General features: G+C 36.2%; 1 pseudogene; it reads right to left on the bottom strand.

Annotated features, from left to right (window-relative positions):
• Window positions 1–225: 225 nt before the first annotated feature.
• Window positions 226–25,849, bottom strand: part of LOC130848868 (60S ribosomal protein L6-like) — a 93,834-nt pseudogene continuing 68,210 nt past the window's right edge.

Raw genomic sequence — 25,849 nt, 5'->3', positions numbered from 1 at the left:
TAAAGATTGGCATCTTCAGCAGTATCCTATCAGTAGGTAGACGTATTCTAGGAGAAAGCAGTCTCAGGCTTGTCCTACAAACACAAGAAATTATTATGTTCCCTGGACCTGAATCACACTGTACCGGCTTCAGGTTTATTGCCATCGCTTCCCTGGTCCACGCCAGTGTCCTCATGGGGAATGCCTTAAGAGCAGTTGGCTGAAGAAGACAGAACTGGGCCTGGTTTAAGAGTAGAGCAGCTGGGACAGTCCAAGCAAGCAGGAAGGGCAAGTATCTCCAATGGTGTGAAGTCCAAGAATTTCTTCTAGTTTTCCAATTTTCCTGGAAGGATTTTTGGATAGTGATATAACAAAATCATATCTAATGATTCTGCAAGACTGTCCAGGATTTGGAAGGGCGCATTTGATGGGTTGGTAAAAATAACACAAGCAGTGTGGTATGGACCTTTTAGAAGAGGACGGAGGGGAAGGCTATGTGTGTTCCCTGTGAGTTCTCTTTAAATGGACCCACAGCAAAAACTGAGTGGGAAGAAATCTTTCATGGAGATGAATCACTCCAGGTTTGACCATTGGATTTGTGAATACACTCACCACACAGGTAGGGAAGGACGTTATGCCTGAGGTAAAAATGTGTGGATTCCATCCCTCCACTGACTCCTGAATATGCTTATATGCTTCCCAACACTGCTGAGTGCTTAACTTACCTCCACCAAGGCCAATAATAAGGACGGGATACACACTGTCTCACAGGAGGATTAGCAAGCCACAGGATGGCTGGTTAATCATGTTGAGTATCTTTTACCATCTCATTTTATCACATCACTTTTTCCACTGGGATAGACACTTACTCTGGATACAGATTTGCCTTTCTTCTACCAGTGTGTCTTCCAGTCCCATTATCTATGTCTGTAACACTTTATTCACAGTGACCTTGTTCCACAAAATATTGCTTCTGATCAAAGGATTCATGCAGGAAAAATAGATGGGTAGGTGAGTAGATAGATAGATAGACTAATGAAAATAAAGATATTGATTCACGGCTATGAGAGTTTCTGATACAAACGCATATTCCATTCTCTGTAATCAGCTGACATTACAGAATGTGGAATGGCATATTAAAGACTGAGTTACAATATCTTCTAGCAAACAACATCCTTTGCAGTTGCATTGCTGTGATAGAATAAAAAATAAGTATTTAGTTTGATTTGTACACAATTGCCTATTTCTTTTTTTTTTCCTTTTCTCCTAGCATAACTAGTTCATATAAAGGATATTGCCTGTGAACAATTATGCAACTAAGTCTTACGTTATACAATATTTTAAAAAGTATGTGCCTGAAGAAAAGAATAATCACAACTCAGATGGATACAGTTACAAATGGGAATTTTTGTCATCCTTTTATTCTATATGAAGGGATTCCTTTGAGCAAACCTAGTGCATCACACTCTGTGGAAGCATGATGCCACAGTTCAGGTTTAGTTTTTATTAGGAAAAATTGTAGTATTTATTAGAAAATGCTCTTCAGATAACACCTGTGGAAGAGAAAGGGAAGAATTAAGATGGGTTGGAGGGAAAACCTGAGTTGCTATGGTCAGAGGTCAGCTGCCAACGTGAGCCGTGGATGCACGTGGCTTGTCAGACGTGTCACAGCTTGGCTCCTAAGTACCTACACTTTCTACTTCTGGGAAGTGCCCTGCCCCACAGTGGATAGAATATCCAAGGCAACTTACTGCAGCTGAGGCAATCCCTGAATGGTCTCCCAGCACCTGGGGCAACCAAGTTTTACCTTGAAGTGGAGGAGATCTGAGTAGGGTATCTCCACTCCACGGCCAGCACACAGGCTGATGCTGCTGGGGTTGTTTAAATGCATATATGAGTTCAAGAGTATAAGATCAGTCTTCACTTACTGAGTGATGTAGGTTGGACAGAGGAAGACAGATAACCATATGGTGTCGCTTATATGTGGAATCTAAAAGATGATACAAATGAACTTATTTACAAAACAGAAACAGACTCACAGACATAGAAAACAAACTAATGGTTTCCAAAGGGGAAAGGGGGTGGGGGGAGGAAGGGATAAATTAGGAGTTTGGGATTGACAGATACACATTACTGTATATAAAATAGATAATCAAAAGGACCTACTTTATAGCACAGGGAACTCTACTCAATACTCTGTAATAACCTATATGGGAAAAGAATCTGAAAAAGAGGGAATATATGTGTATGTATAACTGATTCACTTTGCTGTACACCCGAAACTAATGCAACATTGTAAATCAACCATACTCCAATATAAAATAAAAATTACATTTAAAAAAAAGAATATGATATCAGCATAGCCAAAGGGGTAAACTGTACCTACTTTTCTGGTGGCAACTTAACACAATTTATTCTTTATACTTTCTCCTCTGTCACAGGATCTGGGAGCTTAAGAACGACATCCTGCCAAACTGAGGAATCATGTGAGACTCTGAAGGTGGAAAGACGCCGAAGCTATCAGAGCTTCTGTGGCTGCAGCAGACAGATGGTTGGCCTTTGGAGGATGCAAGGTTTTGCCAGCGGCTCACAGCTATTTCCCTGAAAATCACTCAGTTTCATCCTGCAGACGACTGAGAACACTGGTGAGAACTGCCTGTGATTCCTGACTTTTTGATTTCCGCCTGTTTGCTTCCCCACCCCACCTGTAATGACGTAAGTCTCTATTTCTCTGTGTTAAACTACCTAGCATTTGAAATACCAGAGAGGTTTGCATCCCCCTGTCTCCTGTTTGTAAAATACCACAGTGACACTTCTGTGTCAGGCCTGTCCCCTTGTCACCATCAGCTGCAAAGCCCTCAATAATATCATTGTGAAGCCACCCAGTTTCTGACCACCAACTCCTGAATTTCCAGCTGTATTCTAGTTCCTAGCACAATGACTCCAACTCATTAAAGTAACCAAATTGACAATCCACTGGTCTCTTTTCACTTCCCCAGTTAAGAAGCCATGGTTTGTTGCTATAATTACTCACTTAACATTTACCCTCAGCTCTCTTACTCCTCTCTCACTGAAAAGCCCCAAGCCTCATTGAATCTACATTTCCTGGAGGAAAGCCGCATTCCATTGGATCCAGTCCATGACCCAAAACCTCAAACATAATCTTAATATGACTGGGAAATCCTGCCACATCTCCCAATCTCCTAGATTATTATGCTGTCATTTCTGCTCTTTCTTTGAATCTGACAGTTTCTCATTTAGCCTTGCTCTCAGCAGAAAATGTAGGCAACCCAAAAAAAATTCCTCCAATCTCTCTCCAACATCTCCCACACACTATGGCCTGGGCCCTTACCTGCGTCTCCTCGTCCTGTTACTGTGTATGAACTGCTTCCATTTTGATCAAAGGCAAAACGTTTCACCTGTGCTCCGAACGCCAGCTCTCACACTCACTAATAAACATGGCTCTGGAAACTTTCTGTCTCCGTTCTGTGTAATGACTGTCATATTTATATCTCCTGCTCAGACCTCTTCCTGAAGTTGAAGGTCTGGCAGCCTCCAACACATCCCCACTTAGATGAGAAGCTTCTGGAACTTACCTGTCCAGAATCAAACTCCTGAGACCCCATCTCTGCCAAACTTGCTTTTTCTCTTTCTTTTTTCCAGTATAGTAAATGCAAACAGTATCTTCTCCACTTGCTCATGCCAACAGCGTCAGAATTTTCTTCAACTTTCTCTTCTTTTCCCTCCTTGCAACACCAGATACAATTTCTAGGCAAATTCTGTCAGTTCTATTTACAAAAAAATATTTCTGTCCTATCCACCACTCAGCATCTCTACCACTACAGCAAGTCTCCAACTGTCTCCCAAATTATAACAGTTTCCTAATAGTTTCCCTGTTTTTGCCCTTACCTCCCTACCGTCTCTTCCAGGGTGATCTTTTAAAATTATAATTCAAATAATGTCCTCCTTTAATCAAAACCTGAACAATAGTTTTGAGTCCATTCAGCTTCCTCATGGGCCACACCTTATAAGCCTCTGCATTTTAACTACTTCATAAATTTTACCTTCCACTCCTGTATTTAGCTAAATGCAAATAATCAAATCATCCCTGGAAACTAAGGAAATAATGTTATTAACTTTGTAATAATTTACCTAGAAAAACTGAAACTATGAAATAAATTATTATTGAGTAATGCCAAGATATAGAAATAGAATTTAATATTTTTTAAAGCTCAAACTTGTAACCACTAGACAATATTTCTTTGTCCTTGAAAAATTTGCAAGCAACCTTAATATTCAGTGATAAGACCTTAGTTAAATAAAATACTTAACAATTTTGGTAAATAATATGATGACATTAAAATCATATATTCAAAGGGTAGGATATATAAGAAAATAAGTTAGAAAATACAATGCTCAGTAAGACCAAATTTGTCATAAAAGAAAATAGTTTGAGACTTCCATACAACACTAACATTCTTTGTTGGTGAAGTTACTGTTAATTTTTGTATTTTGTTTCTTTAACAGTTCAGGATTAGAAAAATTTTTAAAGTGAACAGTCATTATTTTTAATTTCAGAAATAAAAGCAGTACATTGTATAAACCGAATGTAGCTAAAATTGCTTTCTTTTTCCCTAAGGTATCAGAAAACTCAGAAAAAAATCAATGACCTAATTTAGTAGTCTCTTCATATCTAGTGGCTGGTATCATTCCTTAGTTTTGTTTCTGTTTGAGCAATAAATATAAATGTTTGCAATATGCTTTCAGATGTAAGTTGCTCTAGGTTCTCTTAAATACGGTTAAGGGAAGATAAGTATACCAGGTAGTAATAAAAATAGCCTTCTTGCTAAGCCTGCAATCACATCAGCAGATTCACGCAGATGTAGTGCCAATGGTGTGTTAAGGACGCAGGTTATCTGCTCTGTGTATTACCTACTGACAGGTTGTGGCTGACCTACTGCGCTTTCCTGGACATGTTCCCTTACCACGTAGGTAGTGTGTACACAGAGAATGCAAACTCATTTTAACATGCACTGAAGCAAAATATTACCGAGACGGTGAAGCTAGTCAAATATATAGTATCTAAATTGTCTGCAAGCATCATGACTTTATGATGATCAAGCATCCTGGGTGTTCCACGCTGCTGCTCCTCCCCATTAGGACAGGAACTGGGAGATGAACATCATGTCGACAGAAAAAAAAGAACTTGTTTTTTCTTCCATCTCATCCAAGCAATTGCTCTGTTTACTTCAAGGTATTCAGAGGGGAAAAAAATCAACTTTTTTGAGTGCATTCAACCACTTGATCATGATTATGTCTTAACTTGTATAAGAGTGATTTTAAAGCACCAAGCAATTCCCCTATAATTACTTCTTTAATATATATTTTCCCCATGAGATTTTAGAATCCACAAGGCCAAAGATTTACCTGCTTTGTATGCTGAGGTCTCTGAGCAGATGTCACACAGTGCTTGGCACAAAGGGTACACAAGATAAATTTTTGTTAAAGGAATAAACACATATCCATCAGACTGAATTGTCATGTTGCCACATAAAAAGGTGTGAATGAGATAAAATTTGATTATATTGGCAAACGTATTGCTAAGATTTTATGCCACAATCAATCAAGGGAAAAGAATGGGCAGGGGATGACTTCTTACTTTAAGGACTTCCTTGAAAGAGCAAATTTGTTGCCTGACTTAGTTCATAAGTTCAAAAAATAATTACCCTATCCAAATTACAATTTTATTATATTCTACTGTATTCAAAGTTGTCCAATTTTGTATAATATTTACAAATTTAAATTACCTGAAGTTAATTTTGCTCCATGATATGAACTGAAAATGAAAGTTGTTTTAGTTCCAAATTCCTTGCAAGTTGTCTCATTGCTGCTGCTTGAGCCAAATTTGTGAGATCTTTTGCATAGACTTTAGCTCTCAAAGTCATGTCATATATTTCAAAATTGCTATTTATAACTCCAAGTCTGTGACGGGCTCGTATTTTTTTTCCTGTCAGTTACATGTGTGTTATCTTTGCTTTTTTCTATTACACCCAATTATCTTTTTATTATATGTCAGATTTAATTATTGGCAATACAATTTTTTGAGATTATGTGCTTTCTGCAATGATATAATTTTCCTCCATAGATTTTTTTAAATTTATTTCCATCTGAGAAGTAGCAATCCAGGGTAATGTCAACCATATTTAAGGATTCAAGATGATTTAAATTTGAATTACAGTCACTGGGTTGCTTCTTATGTTTTTCTAAAAAAAAAAAAAGTTTCATTGAGGTATAATTGATCTACAAAAAGCTGCACACATTTAACGTATATAATTGATGAATTTGGATAAATTCAAATCCTCATGAAACTATTACCATGATCAATGTAGCAGATATGCCCATCACCTCCCCAAATTCCCTTCTATCCCTCTTTTGGCCAAGGAACAGGGAGTAAGAACATTTAACATGAGATCTACCCTCTTCACACATTTTTAAGTGCACAATAAAGCATTGCGAACTATAGGTGCTACATTGTAAGCAGATTTCTGCATTCTGAAACGTAACTGAATCATTATATGCTTTTATTTCTAGCGTTACTTCCTTCTGATTTGAACCACAAATAAGGTTTCTATTAGCCCCAGTTACCCACTCCCAATCCCCTCGGTTCAGCAGGCCCTGGATTCCAAAGCCTCTTCCCTAGAGCAGCGAGATGACTCAGCACAGCTCAGATGCTAGACTCCATAACCTGGCCCAGAATCTGCACAGTCCCAGAGGAGACACAGTTCTCTGCGCTGGGTCCCCAGTCCTTGGACCCCTTCCTTCAGATTCTGTCCAAGTTGCTATCAGTCACAGGGTTTTAAAAAAACCATTTTATCCAGTTTTTCTCATTGTCTTCAGCAAGAAGGTGGTTCTGAATGGTATCATCTATCATTATAGGATGCTGAAATTAATTCCTCATTCTTAATACATTTTTTTAATGTCTGGGTTGTCCACACATTTTCTTTACTTAATAAGAGTTTTAAAAAATTAATAATTTAAATTTAATTAAATTTATAAGAATTTACTTAAAATTAAGATGTATTTTCCCAAAGAAAACAAACACTTTCACTTGAAGAGATGCACGCACCCCAATGTTCATAGCAGCATTATTTACAATTGCCAATGATCGCAACCCAAGTGTCCATCAACAGATGAGTGGGTAAAGAAGATGTGATATATATATATATATTGAGTGGAACATTAGGCATAAAAAAGAACGAAAGAATGCCATTTGAAATAACATAGATGGGCCAAGAATATATGATACTTAGTGAAATAAATCAGAGAAAGACAAAATACTCTATATTATCACTTAAATGTAGAATCTAAAGAAATAAAACAAATGAATGTATATAACAAAAGGCAAACAGACTCAACAGTTATAGAGAACAAACTAGTGGTTACCAGTGGGGCGGGAGAAGGGGACTGGGTTAGGATAGAGGCATGGGATCAAGAGATACAAACTACTCCACATAAAATAAATAAGCAACAAGGTTGTATTATCCAGCACACAGAAATATGTATCAAGTATAATCTATAAAAATATTGAACAACTGTGTTATACACCTGAAACTAATATAATTCAACTACACTTCAATAAAATAAATGAATAAATACATAAAAATTAAAAAATATGATGCATTAATTTTGCATGTAGATTTGACATAGTGGACACATACTGAATTTTCAATAAAGTTTCAATGGTCTTTTACTATTAACTTGAAGAAGGAAAATTAAAATGTAAGAGCATTTTGTTTAGTGCATTTTTTCAGATACTATGATTTTCAAGACTAGAATTTCTGTTCTTTAAGGTTTTCTTGGAGTTACCATTGCTCTTATTAAATTAACCAATTTTTCTCCCATTATGCCATCTCTTCTTATAAATTCTTTAATCTACTTAAAAAAGTTATTTTATAGTCCTAGTTTTTTATCCATTATCTCAGTTATATGTGGGTCTGCTTCTATTTACTGTTCTTTTCTTTCAAGCATGTGTCACGTTTTCCTGCTTCTTATCCTGTTGCATAATTTAGTGTCATGAAGACATTGCCTATGAAAGTACAGTGGACAAGAAAATATAACGTTTGCTCTCTTTTGTTTTTTGTCCAGAAAATGCCAACATTTTCTTCTTTATTACTGTGATAACTTTGGGCTGATCACTCAGATTCCTTCAAGAATCTAGAGAAGCTGAGACAGGGCAGCAGTTTAGTTCAATTTAGTTCAGTTTTGGTTTGCTGTCAAGGTGCTCAGATCTTTGACTCTGCTAATAATATTTCAGCTGAGAAGAGATGGAACTGCAGTTTGAAGAGTCAGTCTTTTCAGGACTCCAGAATCCAAGCATCACAAGAATGTATGAGGCTGCACAAATTTGCTCTCCTAATACCACAGAAATGATCATCTTAATCCTATTTTCACAACATATTTTCCTGTTCCTGTGGGAGGAAAGGTCTATCATGTCCTTCCAGATTCTGACTGAAAAAAAAATTTCTACTGTTTAACGTGAATATTTTTCAATGATAACACTCTCATGTATATGTTTTTCTCTTTGTATTTATCTCTAAAATTTCAGGGCAGTATTTACTTAAATTTACTTATATACTACTTACTAGCATACCCTAGACTAATGGGGATTGAATATGTTAGTGGTTTTTTAGTATTAATTCAGCACTGTACTGTTAAAGAAGCATATTGTGTCAAATATTTTAAAAGGAATAGTTTTTTTTTCAATTTGTGTATGAAATAAAATGGTGATGTAAATTTGTGTGCAGATTATGTAATAATCAAGCTTATAGGTTTAGAAAGGAATTATAATGGCTACCATAATCAGGTTCATTAAGCAACAATATTAGTTATCATTGAGGGCATATTTGAAAAAGTGGCGGTTTTAGAGTTAATTTTACAATAATGGTAGCATTACCCTTGCATTTTTCTTCTTTTACTAAGCATGTACACTTCTAGGCTATCCCAATTTGCATATCCACACACAAAACACACCCTTCATAGGTCATAATGTGCTTTTCAGGAAATTTATGTTTCTTCTGAAAAACGTCTTTTGGACTACATCTTAATAACTGCTTCCCTAAGTAGAATAGAGAACATATTAAAAATGCTTACTACTGATATTATTGTTCTCCGTAGAGATATTTTTTTCCCTAATTCTATAAACATGATAATGTGGGATGCCTTCCATAATTTTATAATACAAATAATATGTATCCTAAAACTACACACCATTTACGCCCAGAATAGAACGAAACATCTTTTTCTTCAAAGATACTGCATGAATTCATATGTTTCATTTGCCTAGCCCTGAGTCTTATGTACCACTTTCCTTGGAGAAAAGTAATTTTAGACCCTGAGACCACTGGATTAGGAACAATGGAAAGAAAAAAAAATTGAGGTGGGAAAGGTGTATAGTTGTGTGATGGCATCCTCTTCCAACCCCTAATTTCCACTTTCCAGTCATAGAAAACCTCCCGACTGAGTCTCATATTCAATTTTGGATGCATCTGTTTAGCCTTTAAACCGTGTTTAATGCTCGTTTTGAGTACCAAGTTTTTTACTTGCCTATTTCAATTTTAAATGAGACCGCTGCTCTGAGGGTGGTAAGGAGTACAGCATCTGTAAATAATTCTATTTTTCCTTCCCAATTTCTGTACATTGGCGGCAATGAAGTGCATGTTTTAATCAGAAAAAAGATTTCAAGGGCGGAGTGGGGGTGAGGGGATGGGGCGGTAATTGCTAGAGAATTCACTTTTCCAAACCTTCAACTATAGATTACTTCTGTTGCTGAACAAGTGACCCTAGAATAGAATAAATATCAAACCCAGTTTATAGTCTCCTAAGGCGACTAGTAAGTTCAGATGTAATTCACGTACCAGCTCGGTTCCAGCATTTGTCCCTGGAGAATTTTACCCACAGCCACTTTTGTAGGATTTATTTCCCATTGTCATTGGGTGCAAGTCTTTGTGACATTGGTCATTTAGTCAGTACAAGGAGAACATGCTACTTTATAGCCCTTTGACGCATGGCCTGAACACCCAAATGCCTGCTCATCTTGTAAATTTAGGAAGCTAGTCCCCACTGAGCTGGGAAGTTGGTAGCAGCTTCTCTCTTTTTTCTTCTCCTTCTTATTCTTCTTCCCTTTTGGTGGACATTTACATCATCCAGTTTAATAGTTTCTTTAAATTCCCCTAAACATGTCCATAACTAAATTTTCCATACAGTGTTGATTTTTTAACCATAATTGAGTGTTCTAAGCAGGAATATTTTTTAATGTAACAGAGAGATGATTTTGGGGGTATTCTTTATTGTCCACATAGAGCCGATTTACATAACCTTACAGCAAAGCCGTTGGCTGCAGATCAAGAATGTGAATATCCAAATATTTCCTAACAGGTAAGACTTCCAGTTCCACTGATAAGTATTTACTGTTGTCTCTTGCCTTACATTTTCCATTAAGGTTTAACTGTACCGAAAGCATATGTTTGCTGGTTTCCAAACAGCAATGCAGCCCTCCTTCTAGGAACTCCGGTCAGTAAACCAGACAGCCTGCTCTGCCTTGGCTGGGAGATATTCAGTGCTTTAGGCTGCACAGCTAATAGTGCAGAGAAGTCTTATAAGGCCTCTATATTTTATACTATGGGCAGATAAGTAAATGCTCCTAAACTTCTTCCCTGGGGAGTATTCCTGAATATACCACTCCACTTCACAACTGAACTTTGTTATGAGGTTCTCTACCTATTTGATGGTCTTTCTGACACCACTTAAAACAGGGTCAGAATTCCAAGCCTAAAAATCATCTCATGTCCTTTAGTATTAGGGATGATTTGGATAAAAGTGCAGTAGGATCAATAAACATTATCTTTAAGTAGATCATAGTAAATAGCTACTTCAGGTAGATTTCCTGTCCAAAACCGCGAACACTTTCACTGAGAAGACTTATGGATCTCTACCAAAGGCCCTCATCTATAGGTTCTGATATTTCTAGTACCTATAAGAAGTTAGATCATAAGCTCTAGTACAGTAACCTTTGCTACTGGCCACTATGTAAGTGTTAACTAGAGCTTATTATAAGGTTACACCCCTTCACCTTGGCTTGTTGCCCTACCTGTACATCTTCACCAAATAAATACAACTAAAACACTTGGAGAAACCAACTGGTTTAGTCCTGAATAGCCTACTGTTAACCTCCAGGAACAAATATTTCCTAGAGGATGGGAAACCATACTGACTGGCCAGAAAGAGCATTTTAAAAGTGACTTGTTGGGAGTGAAATTTCTGGCCTCAACCATTTCTTTAGTTAGAACAAGGAGCTCTTGTTACCTTCCTGGAATTCTGAACTGGTTTAATATTAACTAACAAAGAGAGATCAGGCAGTTCTAACTTTCACGTTTACAAGGCAAATCTAAATCTAGCATGGTGTGAGTGAAGGGGGAGGTTGGTTAATATCCCTATGGAAAGAATGAAGATGACTTACACCACTCATATGCAATGTTTATCTCAATCATGCACTCAGGTAAAGGCAGTGCAACCACGGAAGGATTTCCAATATTTAGTTATTTCTAAATAACTCATAACTGAAAATTATGATGCAATTCAAATTAAAACAGTAATACATAGAGACAAATGTAGTTTTACATACTTGTATTGTATAAGAAAGAAAGTCTAAAATTTTACTGAAATGTTTATTATAAGACTGGAATTCCATAAAAAAGAATGAAATAATGCCATTTGCAGCAACACAATGGACCTAGAAATTATCAAGTGAAGCAAGTCAAACAGAGAAAGACAAACACCATATGATATCACTCATATGTGGAATCTAAAAAAAAATGATACAAGTGAACTTATTTACAAAATAGAAACAGACTCACAGATTTAGAAAACAAACTTATGGTTACCAAAGGGAAGAGGTAGGGGGAGGGATAAATTAGGAGGTTGGGATGAACATATACACACTATTATATATAAAATAGATAACCAACAAGGATCTACTGTATAGCACAGGGAACTCTGCTCAATATTCTGTAATAACCTATATGGGAAAAGAATCTGAAAAAGAATAAGTATATGTGTATGTATAACTGGATCACTTTGCTGTGTACCTGAAACTATCACAACATTACAAATCAACTACATCCAATATAAAATAAAATTTAAAAAAAATTGCAAAGAACAGAGTTAACTCCAATGAAGTAGAGGACTAATATAAGAAAGATACAAGAAGGAATTTATGCTACAGACAGGAACTATACAATGGAGACTATGAACTAAGTAAAAGTTGGTTTTTTGAGAATAGGCAAACCTGTGCTGTAACTGATTATGAAAAACTAAGACACAAATGAAAAATTTAAAGGATAAAAAGGGAGATGTAACTAAAATCAATGCCAGAGATTAAAACAATAAAATATTTACATAAGCCATTTTGTTGTCAATTAATTTCAAAACTTCAAAATTCCCTGAAGATGGCTAGGGAAAACAAAGGACTATCAAATATATATGACTAACACAATTAAACCTATAGAGAAAAAATTAAATGAAATTCCTCTCTCTGACTATACACAAATACTAATTTCCCATTGATTGAAATCTTAAGCATGGAAAGCAAAATTTTAAATCATTTGGTGTAAAATAGAAATAAATATTTAAGGCATATATTGGAATATAAAAGATCATTTATCCTACACTTCCACCTTAGAATTATATGACACCAAACACACAATCATGTGTCCACTCTGGGACCTTCTACTCTCCTTCATTTCTTGGATAGTTTAGCTTCTATCTTGATGTGAACTTCCATGCTCAATATTCCAGGTGGGGGGAGGGATAAATTAGGAGTTAAAATGTAAGTCTGCTAAAAACCAATCAACAGCTTATCTTTCTCAGAGTAAACATGAAGATTCTTATAACGGTCTATGAAATTCAGTGTCTTATGTACTCTTCTTCCACAGGCACATAAGATGCACATACAACAATGTTCTCACCAGTGTTATCTGTAATATTAGATACTGAAGTGTCATGAAGCCAATCAATTATGATATATATGTGTGTGTATGTGTGTGTATATATATATATCCTGTGGAATATTATACAGCAGTAAAATGTTAGGGATTCAGGACACACCAATATGATTAGATTTCAGGATACTAATGTTAAGTGGAAACAAAATTGAATACCACACCCAGCATTTGTATGATGCTAAAAAATACAAAGTACATGATGTGTTTATTAGGGATATAGGTAATAAAACTATTTGCTAAAGGTATGAGGGAATAGCATAAGTTCCTCATCAAGAGAAAGAAAATTAATAAGAAAATGTATAAATGTAGATGTGACGGTATGAGTAGTATAGTTTTATAAGATATGCAGTGATTCACAGGTGTTCCTATGTAATTTCTCATATGTATGTACACATTAGTATACATGTATATGCTATATATTTTTATATGGCTGTAGAAAAGCTATTTAACTACATATATGACCAGTTGTCTGGTTAATCTTTTCAGATTTTTCCATAGACCTAGCACATATTAATAACACTGTGTTTAGAAAAAAATTTTGTTCTCATCTCTTGGATCTGTCTCTGACTTTTACCCTGCAAGCTGTCATAATACGGATAAAAAAAATTAATAAAAGAGGTTTAAAAAAATTCCTCCCAAACTAACCAATGTAATAATATAAGACTGTTCACATATACTTCAAAAGATTGCATTGAAAACAATATTGGAAGTATGAATAATTAATCATTACAGTTTACCTAGAAAATAACTATTTTAGAAACTGCAAATTATGTTTTTCAGTAGAAGGATGTATTATGCCCTTGTTGGAAGGGATTGACAATGCGTAACACTTGATGCATGACCCGGGATATATGCTGGGTCAAGGTCATCTGGGCAACCAGGATGGTCTTTAGAAATCTACAGGATTATCCCTTGTTGCTTCAGAACTGGAAATCTTTTTTTTTTTTCTTTTTTAGTCATCTTGGAAAGATATTGATCATTATTTAATCCTCCCCAATATTGGAGGTGACTTAATTAAAGAGTAAAATCTATGAGCTGTTGCATCCAGTGTTAATTATTCACCGAGGGAAGAATCTCTTTGAACCTCAATCTAGCTTGGTTTACTCTCTGCATAGCAACAACACAAAAGGGGATTATATAAGCATGGTCATCATCATTACAGTGGACATAACAGTGGAGGAAATCAGAGTCTACTGAAAGAAACAGAGTCAACCGAGCTTCCTACTCGCTCATAGTGTAATATTAAAAGTGTATTTCCCTCCCTATCAATCTATCAATCAAATCTGATATAGTAGACATTCAATGCACATTTTTTAAAGAAAATAAAACTGTCTCTGGGTCTCTTCTTATACAAAATGCCAGAATTGAATTAGAGTATTTCTAAGCTGTATGTGTTGTGGCTTAACTCGTTAGAAAAAACATAATATTTTAACTCAACAGACCTAGATTTAAATCATATTTCTGAAGTGTACTAGTCATGTTATCTATTTTCTCTGGACCTTTAAGGCCTCATTTGTAAATTAATCTACATTGCATTGATCTACATTGAAGGATTTTGGGGGCAGTGAATGCCCAGCAAACAAATGGTAACTAGCACAACAATTTCAAAATATGAAAAAACTACTCCTTCACACAAAAGATGCTGTGCTTTGCTTTTTTACTTTTTCTCTTTAACCTGTATTATTTACAGACCCACCAGACAGTATTTCGTATTAACCGCTATGTTAGTGCATTGAATTTTGGGCACCATATGTGATGTTTTTGTTTTTATTTTCCCACTGTTATATTGCTTACTTATTGTTTTAGTTGTCGTGGTAAAATGAAATAAAAAACAAATGTATTAACATCTGATATAAGTGCTCAATTAATGTTAGCCATTATTACTGTTGTTACTACAATTATTATTATATCTATATCTATGTAATTTATTTACAAAGCATGATACAAAGATATCCAAACAAATCCTGAATCGCAATTATAAAATATACAATGATTTTTTAAAATAAATTTATCTATCTATTTATTTATTGGTTGTGTTGGGTCTTCGTTGCTGCACACAGGATTTCTCTAGTTGCAGCGAGCTGGGGTTACTCTGCGGTGTGCAGGCTCCTCATTGCGGTGGCTTCTCTTTTTTGTGGAGCACGGGCTCTAGGCTCGTGGGTTTCAGTAGTTGTAGCACATGGGCTCAATAGTTGTGGTGCACAGGCTTAGTTGCTTCACGGCATGTGGGATCTTCCTGGAGCAGGGACTGAACCCGTGTCCCCTGCATTGGTAGCTGGATTCTTAACCACTGCTTCACCTAGGAAGCCCCAAAATATACAACGATTATTAAATGGAGTATTCATTTGTCTCTGTCATATAATACAATCAAAGCAAATTTTATTTTCCAGAGTCATGTTTAAATAAGTTATTGACATTTTATTTTTAAGATGAATCTTTGGTATATGAGACTTGGGAACATGAAACAATGTTATTGAAAAATAATTGATTATCATTGGAAGTATCACATAAGAATTTATTCTAATCATTAAATGACAATTGTTTGATCTACTTTGAGTTTATTTCCAATATTTTTAAATAAAATTATCCTTTTTACTATCTCAAAATAAGCATAAAGGATAGTATTATAGATTGCATTACACGTGCTACTTAAACCATACATAAAGTAGAAATCATATATACATTTATAAATGTAGTATTTATATAATATATGGTGGGCATGTATATACAGTTATATAGAAATTTTAGATATGTATAAGGATCAAATGATACACACACAAATATACATAGCTTTTATAAAACTTCTTGGAAAATATTATACATTCAAAATATAGTTCTCACTTTGGATGTGATGAAATAATAGCTCAGGGAAATATATATAATGCTTACATACATAATGCTTATATATAGTCATACTTATGTATTTAAAATTAATTAGAAAACAAGGATAGACATTAATTTCTTTCTTTCAGTTATTCCAGTAAAACCATTGCTCGTATTTCAGAGAACAAGTTCCTTTTTCTTATTTACGGAAATTTTTATCAAAGCATAAAAATGTGTTGTTTATATAGTTTTAGAATAAACGATGGTAAATTTCACACACCATTTAGAAATGGTTCCAACCACTTGCATTCTGAGTTTATTCGTGAAACACATACAGTTCTGTACTATATTTTCTCCTTTCTTCTCCATAGGCGCAAAAAGACTATAAATTTACCATCTGCTCTAAGACTTTCTGGCCATAAAGACTGCAGTTAAAACTATGTTAATAGCTCAGTTCAGACAAGAATGATTCCTTAATTTTCATTCCTTATAGGGTAAGTTAATTATATCCATTAAGGCCACTTTATCACTCCATAAGACTACTCAGGTTCTTGTTCCCTTCCTTTTAAAAATTCCAAACTAAATTCAACATATCTCCATAATTTCATACCTATAAAGTCTATTTTGTGTAGCAGCCTGACTCACATATTTAACAGTTAAAATAAGTTTTAAACAGTTTATCTTATTAGGTATGTTGTTACTAAGATTAAAACTGTATTGATATTGAATAAAAACATCTTCACTGAGGAAAAGAAATCACCTCGGAGTCAGTTCATGTCCTGTACCATGGTGAAAGCATATACATAAAGTAGCATAGTATATAGGACCTCAAAGATGAAAAAATATGATTCTGGAGTTGCTTTATCTTCATTAGAAGAAAACTGATAAAATGCACAGAAATACAATACCACAAGCACGTTAGAGGGCACCATTAAAATTTCTACAGTGAAAAGACTGTCAGGCTTTTTTTCTGAGTCTCTAGCTTAGTGTCGAGTACAGATTAAGATGTTTATAGATTCCATTTTGAACAAAGTGTTTTGGGGAAGTAGGCGAGGAACAAAATATGTTTGGAAGCACTGGGGCAGGTTTACTGGAAGAGTACTTAATGATTAATAAAATGTGTCAGGTTGAGAAATAAAGGGATGCACATATGTCAGAGGAAACAGCAGGTTATTCATGTAGTGATTTCCCAAACCCATGAGTGACGCAAACGTTAATGAATAATTCTGTAGGATACTCCAACATTTGCAGCCAAAAGCTCATTCATGTGTTCAGTTGACAAATATTTATTGATTGCCGACCGTGGGCCTGGGGATACAGAGGTATTCAAGATGCACTGAGTTTATTATGCAGTGAGAAAAAGTAGAAAGAAGGTGTAGTGTGTGATAAGGGCTCGGATGAGGTAGGAATAAGGTGGTATGGGAACACGTACAGGGGCATCCAAGCAAGTTTTGACATTTAGGAAAGGCTCTCAATAAGACAGGAATTTAAATTAAGGTCTGTTAAAATTTTTGTTTTGAGAGTATTATAGATTCATAGGCAAAGAGGCTAAATGTATCTCCTTCCCAAAAATGTTATATTATTTTCCTTCGAAACTCTTTCACTCACCAGCTAAAAGAATTGAATTAAAGTCTGCATCTTCCATCCTCGAGTTGAACTCCCTTTGTTATGCAACAACTTCCCACTGGCTATCTATTTTACAGTTGGTAGTATATATATGTCTGTGCTACTCTCTCGCTTTGTCTCAGCTTCCCCTTCACCCCCCGCCCCCACAAACCTCGAGTTCTCCAGTCCATTCCCTGCATCTGCGTCCTTGTTCTTGTCACTCAATTCATCAGTACCATTTTTAGATTCCGTATATGTGAGTTAGCATACAATATTTGTCTTTCTCTTTCTGACTAACTTCACTCTGTATGACAGACTGTAGGTCTATCCACCTCATTACATATAGCTCCATCTCATTCCTTTTTATAGCTGAGTAATATTCCATTGTATATATATGCCACATCTTCTTTATCCATTCATTTGTTGATGGGCATTTAGGTTGCTTCCATGTCCTGGCTATTGTAAATAGTGCTGCAATGAATATTATGGTACAAGTTTCTTTTGGGATTATGGTTTTCTTTGGGTATATGCCCAGTAGTGGGATTACTGGATCATATGGTAGTTCTATTTGTAGTTTTTTAAGGAACCTCCAAATTGTTTTCCATAGTGACTGTACCAACTTACATTCCCACCAACAGTGCAGGAGAGTTCCCTTTTCTCCACACCCTCTCCAACATTTGTTGTTCCAGATTTTGTGATGGAGGCCATTCTGATTTGTGTGAGGTGATACCTCATTGTGGCTTTGACTTGCATTTCTCTGATGATTAGTGATGTTGAGCATCTTTTCATGTGTTTGTTGGCCATCTGTATGTCTTCTTAGGAGAAATGTCTATTTAGGTCTTCTGCCCATTTGTGGATTGGGTTATTTGCTTTTTTGGTATTAAGCTTCATGAGCTGCTTGTATATTTTGGAGGTTAATCCTTTCTCCGTTGTTTCATAGGCAACTATTTTTTCCCAATTTGAGGGTTGCCTTCTAGTCTTGTTTATGGTTTCTTTCGCTGTGCAAAAGCTTTTAAGTTTCATGAGGTCCCATTTGTTTATTCTTGATTTTATTTCCATGATTCTAGGAGGTGGGTCCAAAAGGATCTTGCTTTGATGGATGTCATAGAGTATTCTGCCTATGTTTTCCTCTAGGAGTTTGATAGTGTCTGGCCTTACATGTAGGTCTTTAATCTATTTGGAGCTTATTTTTGTGTATGGTGTTGTTAGGAAGTGTTCTAAGTTCATTTTTTCACATGTTGCTGTCCAATTTTCCCAGCACCACTTATTGAAGAGGCTGTCTTTTTTCCATTGTATATTCGTGCCTCCTTTGTCAAAGATAAGGTGCCCATATGTGTTTGGGCTTACCTCTGAGTTCTCTATTCTGTTCCATTGATCTTCCTTTCTATTTTTGTGCCAGTACCATACTGTCTTGATCACTATGGCCTTGTAGTATAGTTTGAAGTCAGGAAGCCTGATTCCACTAACTCCATTTTTCCTTCTCAAGATAGCTTTGGCTATTTGGGGCCTTTTGCGTTTCCATACAAATCATAAGATTTCTTGCTCTAGTTCTGTGAAAAATGCCATTGGTAATTTGATCGGGATTGCATTGAATCTGTAAATTGCTTTGGGTAGTACAGTCATTTTCACGATGTTGATTCTTCCAATCCAGGAACATGGTATGTCCCTCCATCTGTTTGTGTCATCTTTGATTTCTTTCATCAATGTCTTAAAGTTTTCTGCATACAGATCTTTTGCCTCCTTAGGCAGGTTTATTCCTAGGTATTTTATTCTTTTCGTTGTAATGGTGAATGGGAGAGTTTCCTAAATTTCTCTTTCTGCTCTTCCGTTGTTAGCGTATAGGAATGCAAGAGATTTCTGTGCATTAATTTTGTATCCTGCTACTTTGCTAAACTCATCAATTAGTGCTAGCAGTTTTCTGGTAGAGTCCTTAGGGTTTTCTATATATAATATCATGTCATCTGCAAAGAGTGACAATTTGACTTCTTCTTTTCCAATTTGGATTCCTTTTATTTCTTTTTCTTCTCTGATTGCTGTGGCTAACACTTCCAAAACTATGTTGAATAATAATGGTGAGAGTGGACACCCTTGTCTTGTTCCTGTTGTTAGAGGGAATTCTTTCAGTTTTTCACCATTTAGAATGATGTTGGCTTTTGGTTTTTCATATATGGCTTTGATTATGTTGAGGTAATTTCCTTCTATGCCCATTTTCTGGAGAGCTTTTTATCATAAATGGATGTTGAACTTTGTCAAAAGCTTTTTCTGCATCTATTGAGGTTATCATATGGTTTTTATCCTTCAAGTTGTTGATATGATGTATCACGTTGATTGATTTGCACATATTGAAGAATCCTTGCATCCCAGGGATAAACCCCACTTGATCATGGTGGATGATTTTTTTAATGTGCTGTTGGATTCTGTTAGCTAGTATTTTGTTGAGGAGTTTTGCATCTATATTCATCAGTGATATTGGTCTGTAATTTTCTTTTTTTGTGATATCTTTGCCTGCTTTTGGTATCAGGGTGATGGTGGCCTCATAGAATGAGTTTGGGAGTGTTATGCCTTCTGCAATATTTAGAAGAGTTTGAGAAGGATAGGTGTTAGCTCTTCTCTAAATGTTTGATAGAATTCACCCATGAATCCATCTGGTCCTGGGCTTTTGTGTGTTGGGAGATTTTTAATCACTGCCTCAATTTCCATACTTGTGATTGGTCTGTTCATAGTTTCTATTTCTTCCTGGTTCAGTCTTGGAAGATTGTATTTTTCTAAGAATGTATCCATTTCTTCCAGGTTATCCAATTGATTGGCATATAGTTGCTTGTAGTAGTCTCTCATGATGTTTTGTATTTCTGAGGTGTCCGTTGTGACTTCTCCTTTTTCTTTTCTAATTCTGTTGATTTGCATCTTCTCCCTTATTATCTTGATGAGTCTGGCTACTGGTTTATCAATTTTGTTAATCTTCTCAAAGAACCAGCTTTTAGTTTTATTTATTTTTGCTATTGCTTCCTTCCTTTCTTTTTCATTTATTTCTGCTCTGATCTTTATGATTTCTTTCCTTCTGCTCACTTTGGGGTTTTTTGGTTCTTCTTTCTCTAATTGTTTTAGGTGTAAGGTTAGGTTGTTTATTCGATCATTTTCTTGTTTCTTAAGGTAGGACTGTATTGCTATAAACTTCCCTCTTAGAACTGCTTTTGGTGTGTCCCATAGGTTTTAGGTTGTTGTATTTTTGTTGTTTTTTGTTTCTAGATATTTTTTGATTTCCTCTTTGATTTCTTTAGTGATTCCTTGGTTGTTTAAGAGTGAATTGTTTAGCCTCCATGTGTTTGTATTTTTTGCAGTTTTTTCCTGTAATTGATATCTAGTCTCATGGCGTTGTGGTCTGAGAAGATGCTTGATACGATTTCAATTTTCTTGAATTTGCGGAGGTTTGATTTGTGACCCAAGATGTGATCTATCCTGGAAAATGTTCCGTGTGCACTTGAGAAGAAGGTGTATTCTGTCGTTTTTGGATGGAATGTCCTATAAATATCTGTTAAGTCGAGATGGTCTAATGTGTCATTTAAAGCTTGTGTGTCTTTATTTATTTTCTGTTTGGATGATCTGTCCCTTGATGTAAGTGGGGTGTTCAAGTCTCCCACTATTATTGTGTTACTGTTGAGGTCCCCTTTGATAGCTGTTAGCATTTGCCTTATGTATTGAGGTGCTCCTCTGTTGAGGGCATAGATGTTTATCATTGTGATATGTTCTTCTTGAATGGATCCTTTGGTCATTATGTAGTGTCCTTCCTTGTCTCTTTTAATAGTCTTTAAAGTCTAATTTGTCTGATATGAGTATTGCTACTCCAGCTTTCTTTTGGCTTCCATTTGCATGGGATATCTTTTTCCATCCCTTACTTTCAGTCTATATGTATCCCTTGGTCTGAAGTGGGTTTCTTGTAGGCAGCATATACAAGGGTCTTGTGTTTGTATCCATTCAGCCACTCTGTGTCTTTTGGTTGGAGCATTTAATCCATTTACATTTAAGGTGATTATTGACATATGTGTTCCAATTCCCATTTTCTTCATTGTTTTGGGTTTGTATTTGTAGGGGTTTTCCTTTTCTTGTGTTTCCTACTTAGAGAAGTTGCTTTAGCACTTGTTGTACGGCTGGTTTGGTGGTGCTGAATTCTCTTAACTTTTGCTTGTCTGGAAAGCTTTGGATTTCTCCCTCAAATCTGAATGAGATTCTTGCTGGGTAGAGTATTCTTGGCTGTACGTTTCTCTCTTTCAGGACTTTCAGGATATCCTGCCATTCCCTTCTGGCCTGCAGAGTTTCTGTAGAAAGGTCAGCTGTTATCCTGATGGGTTTTCCCTTATATGTTGTTTGTTGCTTTTCTCTTGCTGCTTTTAATATTTTTTCTTTGTGTTTAATTTTTGTTAGTTTGATTAATATGTGTCTTGGTGTATTTCGCCTTGGGTTTATTCTGTATGGGACTCTCTGTGCTTCTTGGACTTGGTTCATTATTTCCTTTCCCATGTTGGGGAAGTTTTCCACTATAACCTCTTCAAATATTTTCTCAGACTCTTTCTTGTTTTCTTCTTCTTCTGGGATGCCTATAATTCGAATTTTGGTACGCTTAATGTTATCACTGAGGTCTCTGAGTCTGTCTTCTATTCTTTTTATTCTTTTTTCTTTTTCCTGCTCTGTGGCAGTTATTTCCCCCATTCTATCTTCCAACTCACTTATTCGTTCTTCTGCCTCAGTCATTCTGCTGGTTATAGCATCTAGAGTATTTTGAATTTCAGTTATTTTGTTATCCATTGCTGTTTGTTTTTCTGAGTTCTTATGAACTGTTTCTTGTACTTTCTTGATTTTGTTATTGATATTTTGTATCATTTTTACTATCATTACTCTAAATTCTTTTTCAGGCATTTTTCCTATTTCCTCCTCATTTATTTGGTCTTGTGGGTTTTTTTCCTGCTCCTTGGCCTGCATGGTGTTTCTTTGTTTCCTCATGGTTGTCCAAACTTTTGGGGTTGCTTGTCCTGGCGATAGAGGTGTTTATAGAAGACTCTCCAAGCCTCAGACTAATGTCCAAGTGTTGGTTTAAACAAATATGAAGTCTAGGAAACACATACATGTATAAGACACACAATTACTGAATCCATTAGGACATAAGGCTCTGGAAAGACCTGACAGAACCCCAGTATGCTATCAGATATTCAAAGAGAAACCCAACAGAAATTGACAACTGAAACAGAAGAAATCAGAGACAAAAGCAAAAGCAAACAAACAAACAAATAACACCTTACACATACAAACACTAATCCAGGGAGATTTTGTAAGCTAGGATCAAATACAGAAAAGAGCTAGAGTACCACCAGACAGAATGGAGATTCTCAGAATAAAATTAGACAATTGTACTAAGAACTAAGATAAAGACAAAAACCTAATATTTAATACCGAGGTCGTGCGTCATCTGGAGAATAGAGCAAGGAGTCTGAGCAGATCAATAGTGTTGCTTATAAGTATGTTAAGATAAAATAAACTAAAAATGGCTGGAAGAAAGGGGAACAGAAGAGTGTAATGTGATTAGAAATATGCAAATAAACAGAAAGGAATAGAAATGTATAAAAGATAGGGATGAAAGGAAAGTATGAGAGCTATATTGTCTGTACTACCAAAAACTTAGCTAGATATAGAAGTATATAAAAAGGCAAAAAAATAAAAATAGAATAAAAATATCATTAAAAAATTATGTTATAAAACTTGTAGATCCCTTAGGACTAAGATCATAATTAATAAAGGAAAAAAAAATCCAGAACTGATCCCAGAATGGACCAGTTCAATAGGATCGATACTAATATTTCTGTTTCCTTAGAGTCTCATCTGTAAGTGTCCTTCTACTTGCCTTGGGTTTTTTTGCATTATTCTGTGGCCAGCAGAGGTTCCTTTATTGTTCAACTGTAAGCGTCGGTGTGTGGGGAGGGAGAGGGTACAATAGTGGCTCCTTTCCCTGGGAGTGAGTGAGCAGTGGCGCACTGTTGTTTCAGTCGGGCTTGGAGGTGCCTGTTGCAGAGGGTAGAAGGTGGCTCAGGTGTAAACAGAAAGTCTTAGAGTTGGGCCTCTCTGGTTTTTTTTTTTTCTCGGCAGCCTCCCTGCTGCCGGGGTTCCAAGGGGTTTTAATCTAGCCCCACCCAAGGGCCTGAGGGTCCTTGTTATCCCTGAGCGCCTTAGGTGGCCCACGGGCGTCTCTCCACTGCCTGTTGCAGAGGCGCCGAAAGAGAGGGAGAGGCTACGCGCATGGCTCCTCCCCCCCTCCCACCCCCCCCCCCACCCATGAGCCTGCAGCTTCCAGCCGCCATCATGGCCGGGCAGCTCTCAGGGACGGGCACTCCTCACCGCGGACCTCTTCCCTCCTGTCCTCTCGGTCCGTCACCTTACTGGCAACAATGTTTCTCCCCCTGAACCGGCTCTCCGGTTCCCACGCTCCCGCTCCCGGACCCTCTATTCAGCTGTGAATCCACATCTCGGTCCAGGAACGCTGAGCTGCGCTGCGGACCCTCCGTGTGTTTCTCACTCCCTCCCGTCTGCCACAGCTCCGCCGTTTCACCCTCTTTGAGCCATCATAGATGCCTCCCTACCGGTTATGTTGGGATCCTTGCGGTCCTTTCTGGTGTCCAAGGTCATCTGCTGGTGTTCAGCTGGTTCTCTGTGGGAATTATTGCGTCCTTCGGTGCATTCCCAATGCATCTGTGGAGAGGGATGCGTTCCATGTTCCTCTACTTCGCCGCCATCTTTTTCTCTCTAAAAAATGTAATTCTTAAACAGACTTTTTTCTTAGAGTCTATAACTGCCTACTAATTAAAGAAGTAACTTTTTTAGGGAAATGTGTTTGAGATATTTTCTGCCTAATTTTCTACCCAAAATATTTTATCGAAAACTCCAAAGATTTTTTTCTCAGTTTTTTAAAGCACTGTGCTCCATTTTCTGCTCAAATGTAGAGACATTCATGTTTTTATATTGAAGATCACGTTGATCAGCAGAGAAGGAGATACATGTATACATACAGCTGATTCACTTCGTTGTACAGCAGAAACTAACACAACACTGTAAAGCACCTATGCCCCCCAAAATAAAAAAAATAAAGCTGTTAATCACATAAATCATAATGCTGTACTTCATCTGAATAATGTCTACACCTTTTTCTTATAAAATCAACTATAAAAAATAAAAAAATAAAAGCAACTATTGTCTGCATAAGTAATTTCTTTTCATAAACAGTTGCACATTAACAGCCATAAAATCAGAATTGTACAACACACAAATTGCATTATATTGTTTATATTACTATTATATTTATAGAAAACTATAGTACTACGTTTTAAGTTTACTGTATTTTAAGTAAGGCAGATGTTACAAAATTTAAAGTTTATAAAACTCAGTAAAATCTGACTTTAAATTTGTATTGCTCTGGAAAATGTAGATTACTTTTTACTTCTGAGATAGAAGAAAATTTCCAAGTAAAGAATGATTGGTAAGTAGAAACCATGGAGATTTTAATCAGCCTCCCTCCCATCAAAACAAAATTCTGTTTGTTCCACAAATATTTTTAGCACCTATATTTGAACACCAGGCACTCTTCCAGGTGATGAAGTTTCAGATATGAATAAAACTGATGAGCTAGCAACTTCAGAATCCCAGAAGTTACTGGGAATTCTCTCTCTTCTTCACTGATCTATATACTCATTCATACACTCATTCATGCCTCACATTTCTAAAAAGTTATTTTTCCTATTTGACAGCCACGGTACTAGGTACTAGGAATTCGACAGTGAAGAAAGTAAACTTAGATTTCGTCAAAATTAAAGTCCAGTGCAAGAGAAAGAATTTCACAAATCATCACAAAAATAAAGACATTATATTTAATAAAATACAGGAAAATTAAATGAGAACATGAGTGATTGCAATGTTGGAGATGGATTTCTCTAAATAACTATGTAATCTAAAAAATGAAGGCTATCTACAAAGCAGTAATATTGATTTTAGGGAAAGAGAATTCCAGGCAGTGAGCACCACCTGTTTAAAAGCTTTAAAGCAGAAAGGAAGGTGACATATTCAAGAACCTGAGAAAAGACATCCATGAAGTCTGGAGTGTGAGGTTCAAGGGGAACAGACGTGATATGAACTTAAGTGGGGCAGGCTGTGGGAGAGTCATAAGCTATGATGAGTGTCCTCATTTAAAGAAATTAAAGCAAATACAATAAAAAAAACTAAAAAAATGCATGGAAAAAACTTGGCAAAGCTTAACTTTCCAGGCATAGTATTATATGTGAGTGATCATCTGAAAGGAACTCTTTTTGAAGTATAGACACCACCTAAGTCATTTTGTAACCTTAAACCCA

The sequence above is a fragment of the Hippopotamus amphibius genome, chromosome 3, assembly GCF_030028045.1.
Source record: "Hippopotamus amphibius kiboko isolate mHipAmp2 chromosome 3, mHipAmp2.hap2, whole genome shotgun sequence".
Lineage (NCBI taxonomy): Eukaryota > Metazoa > Chordata > Mammalia > Artiodactyla > Hippopotamidae > Hippopotamus > Hippopotamus amphibius.
Note: the sequence above shows the minus strand (reverse complement) of the source record. Positions and strands in the feature narration are given on the sequence as shown.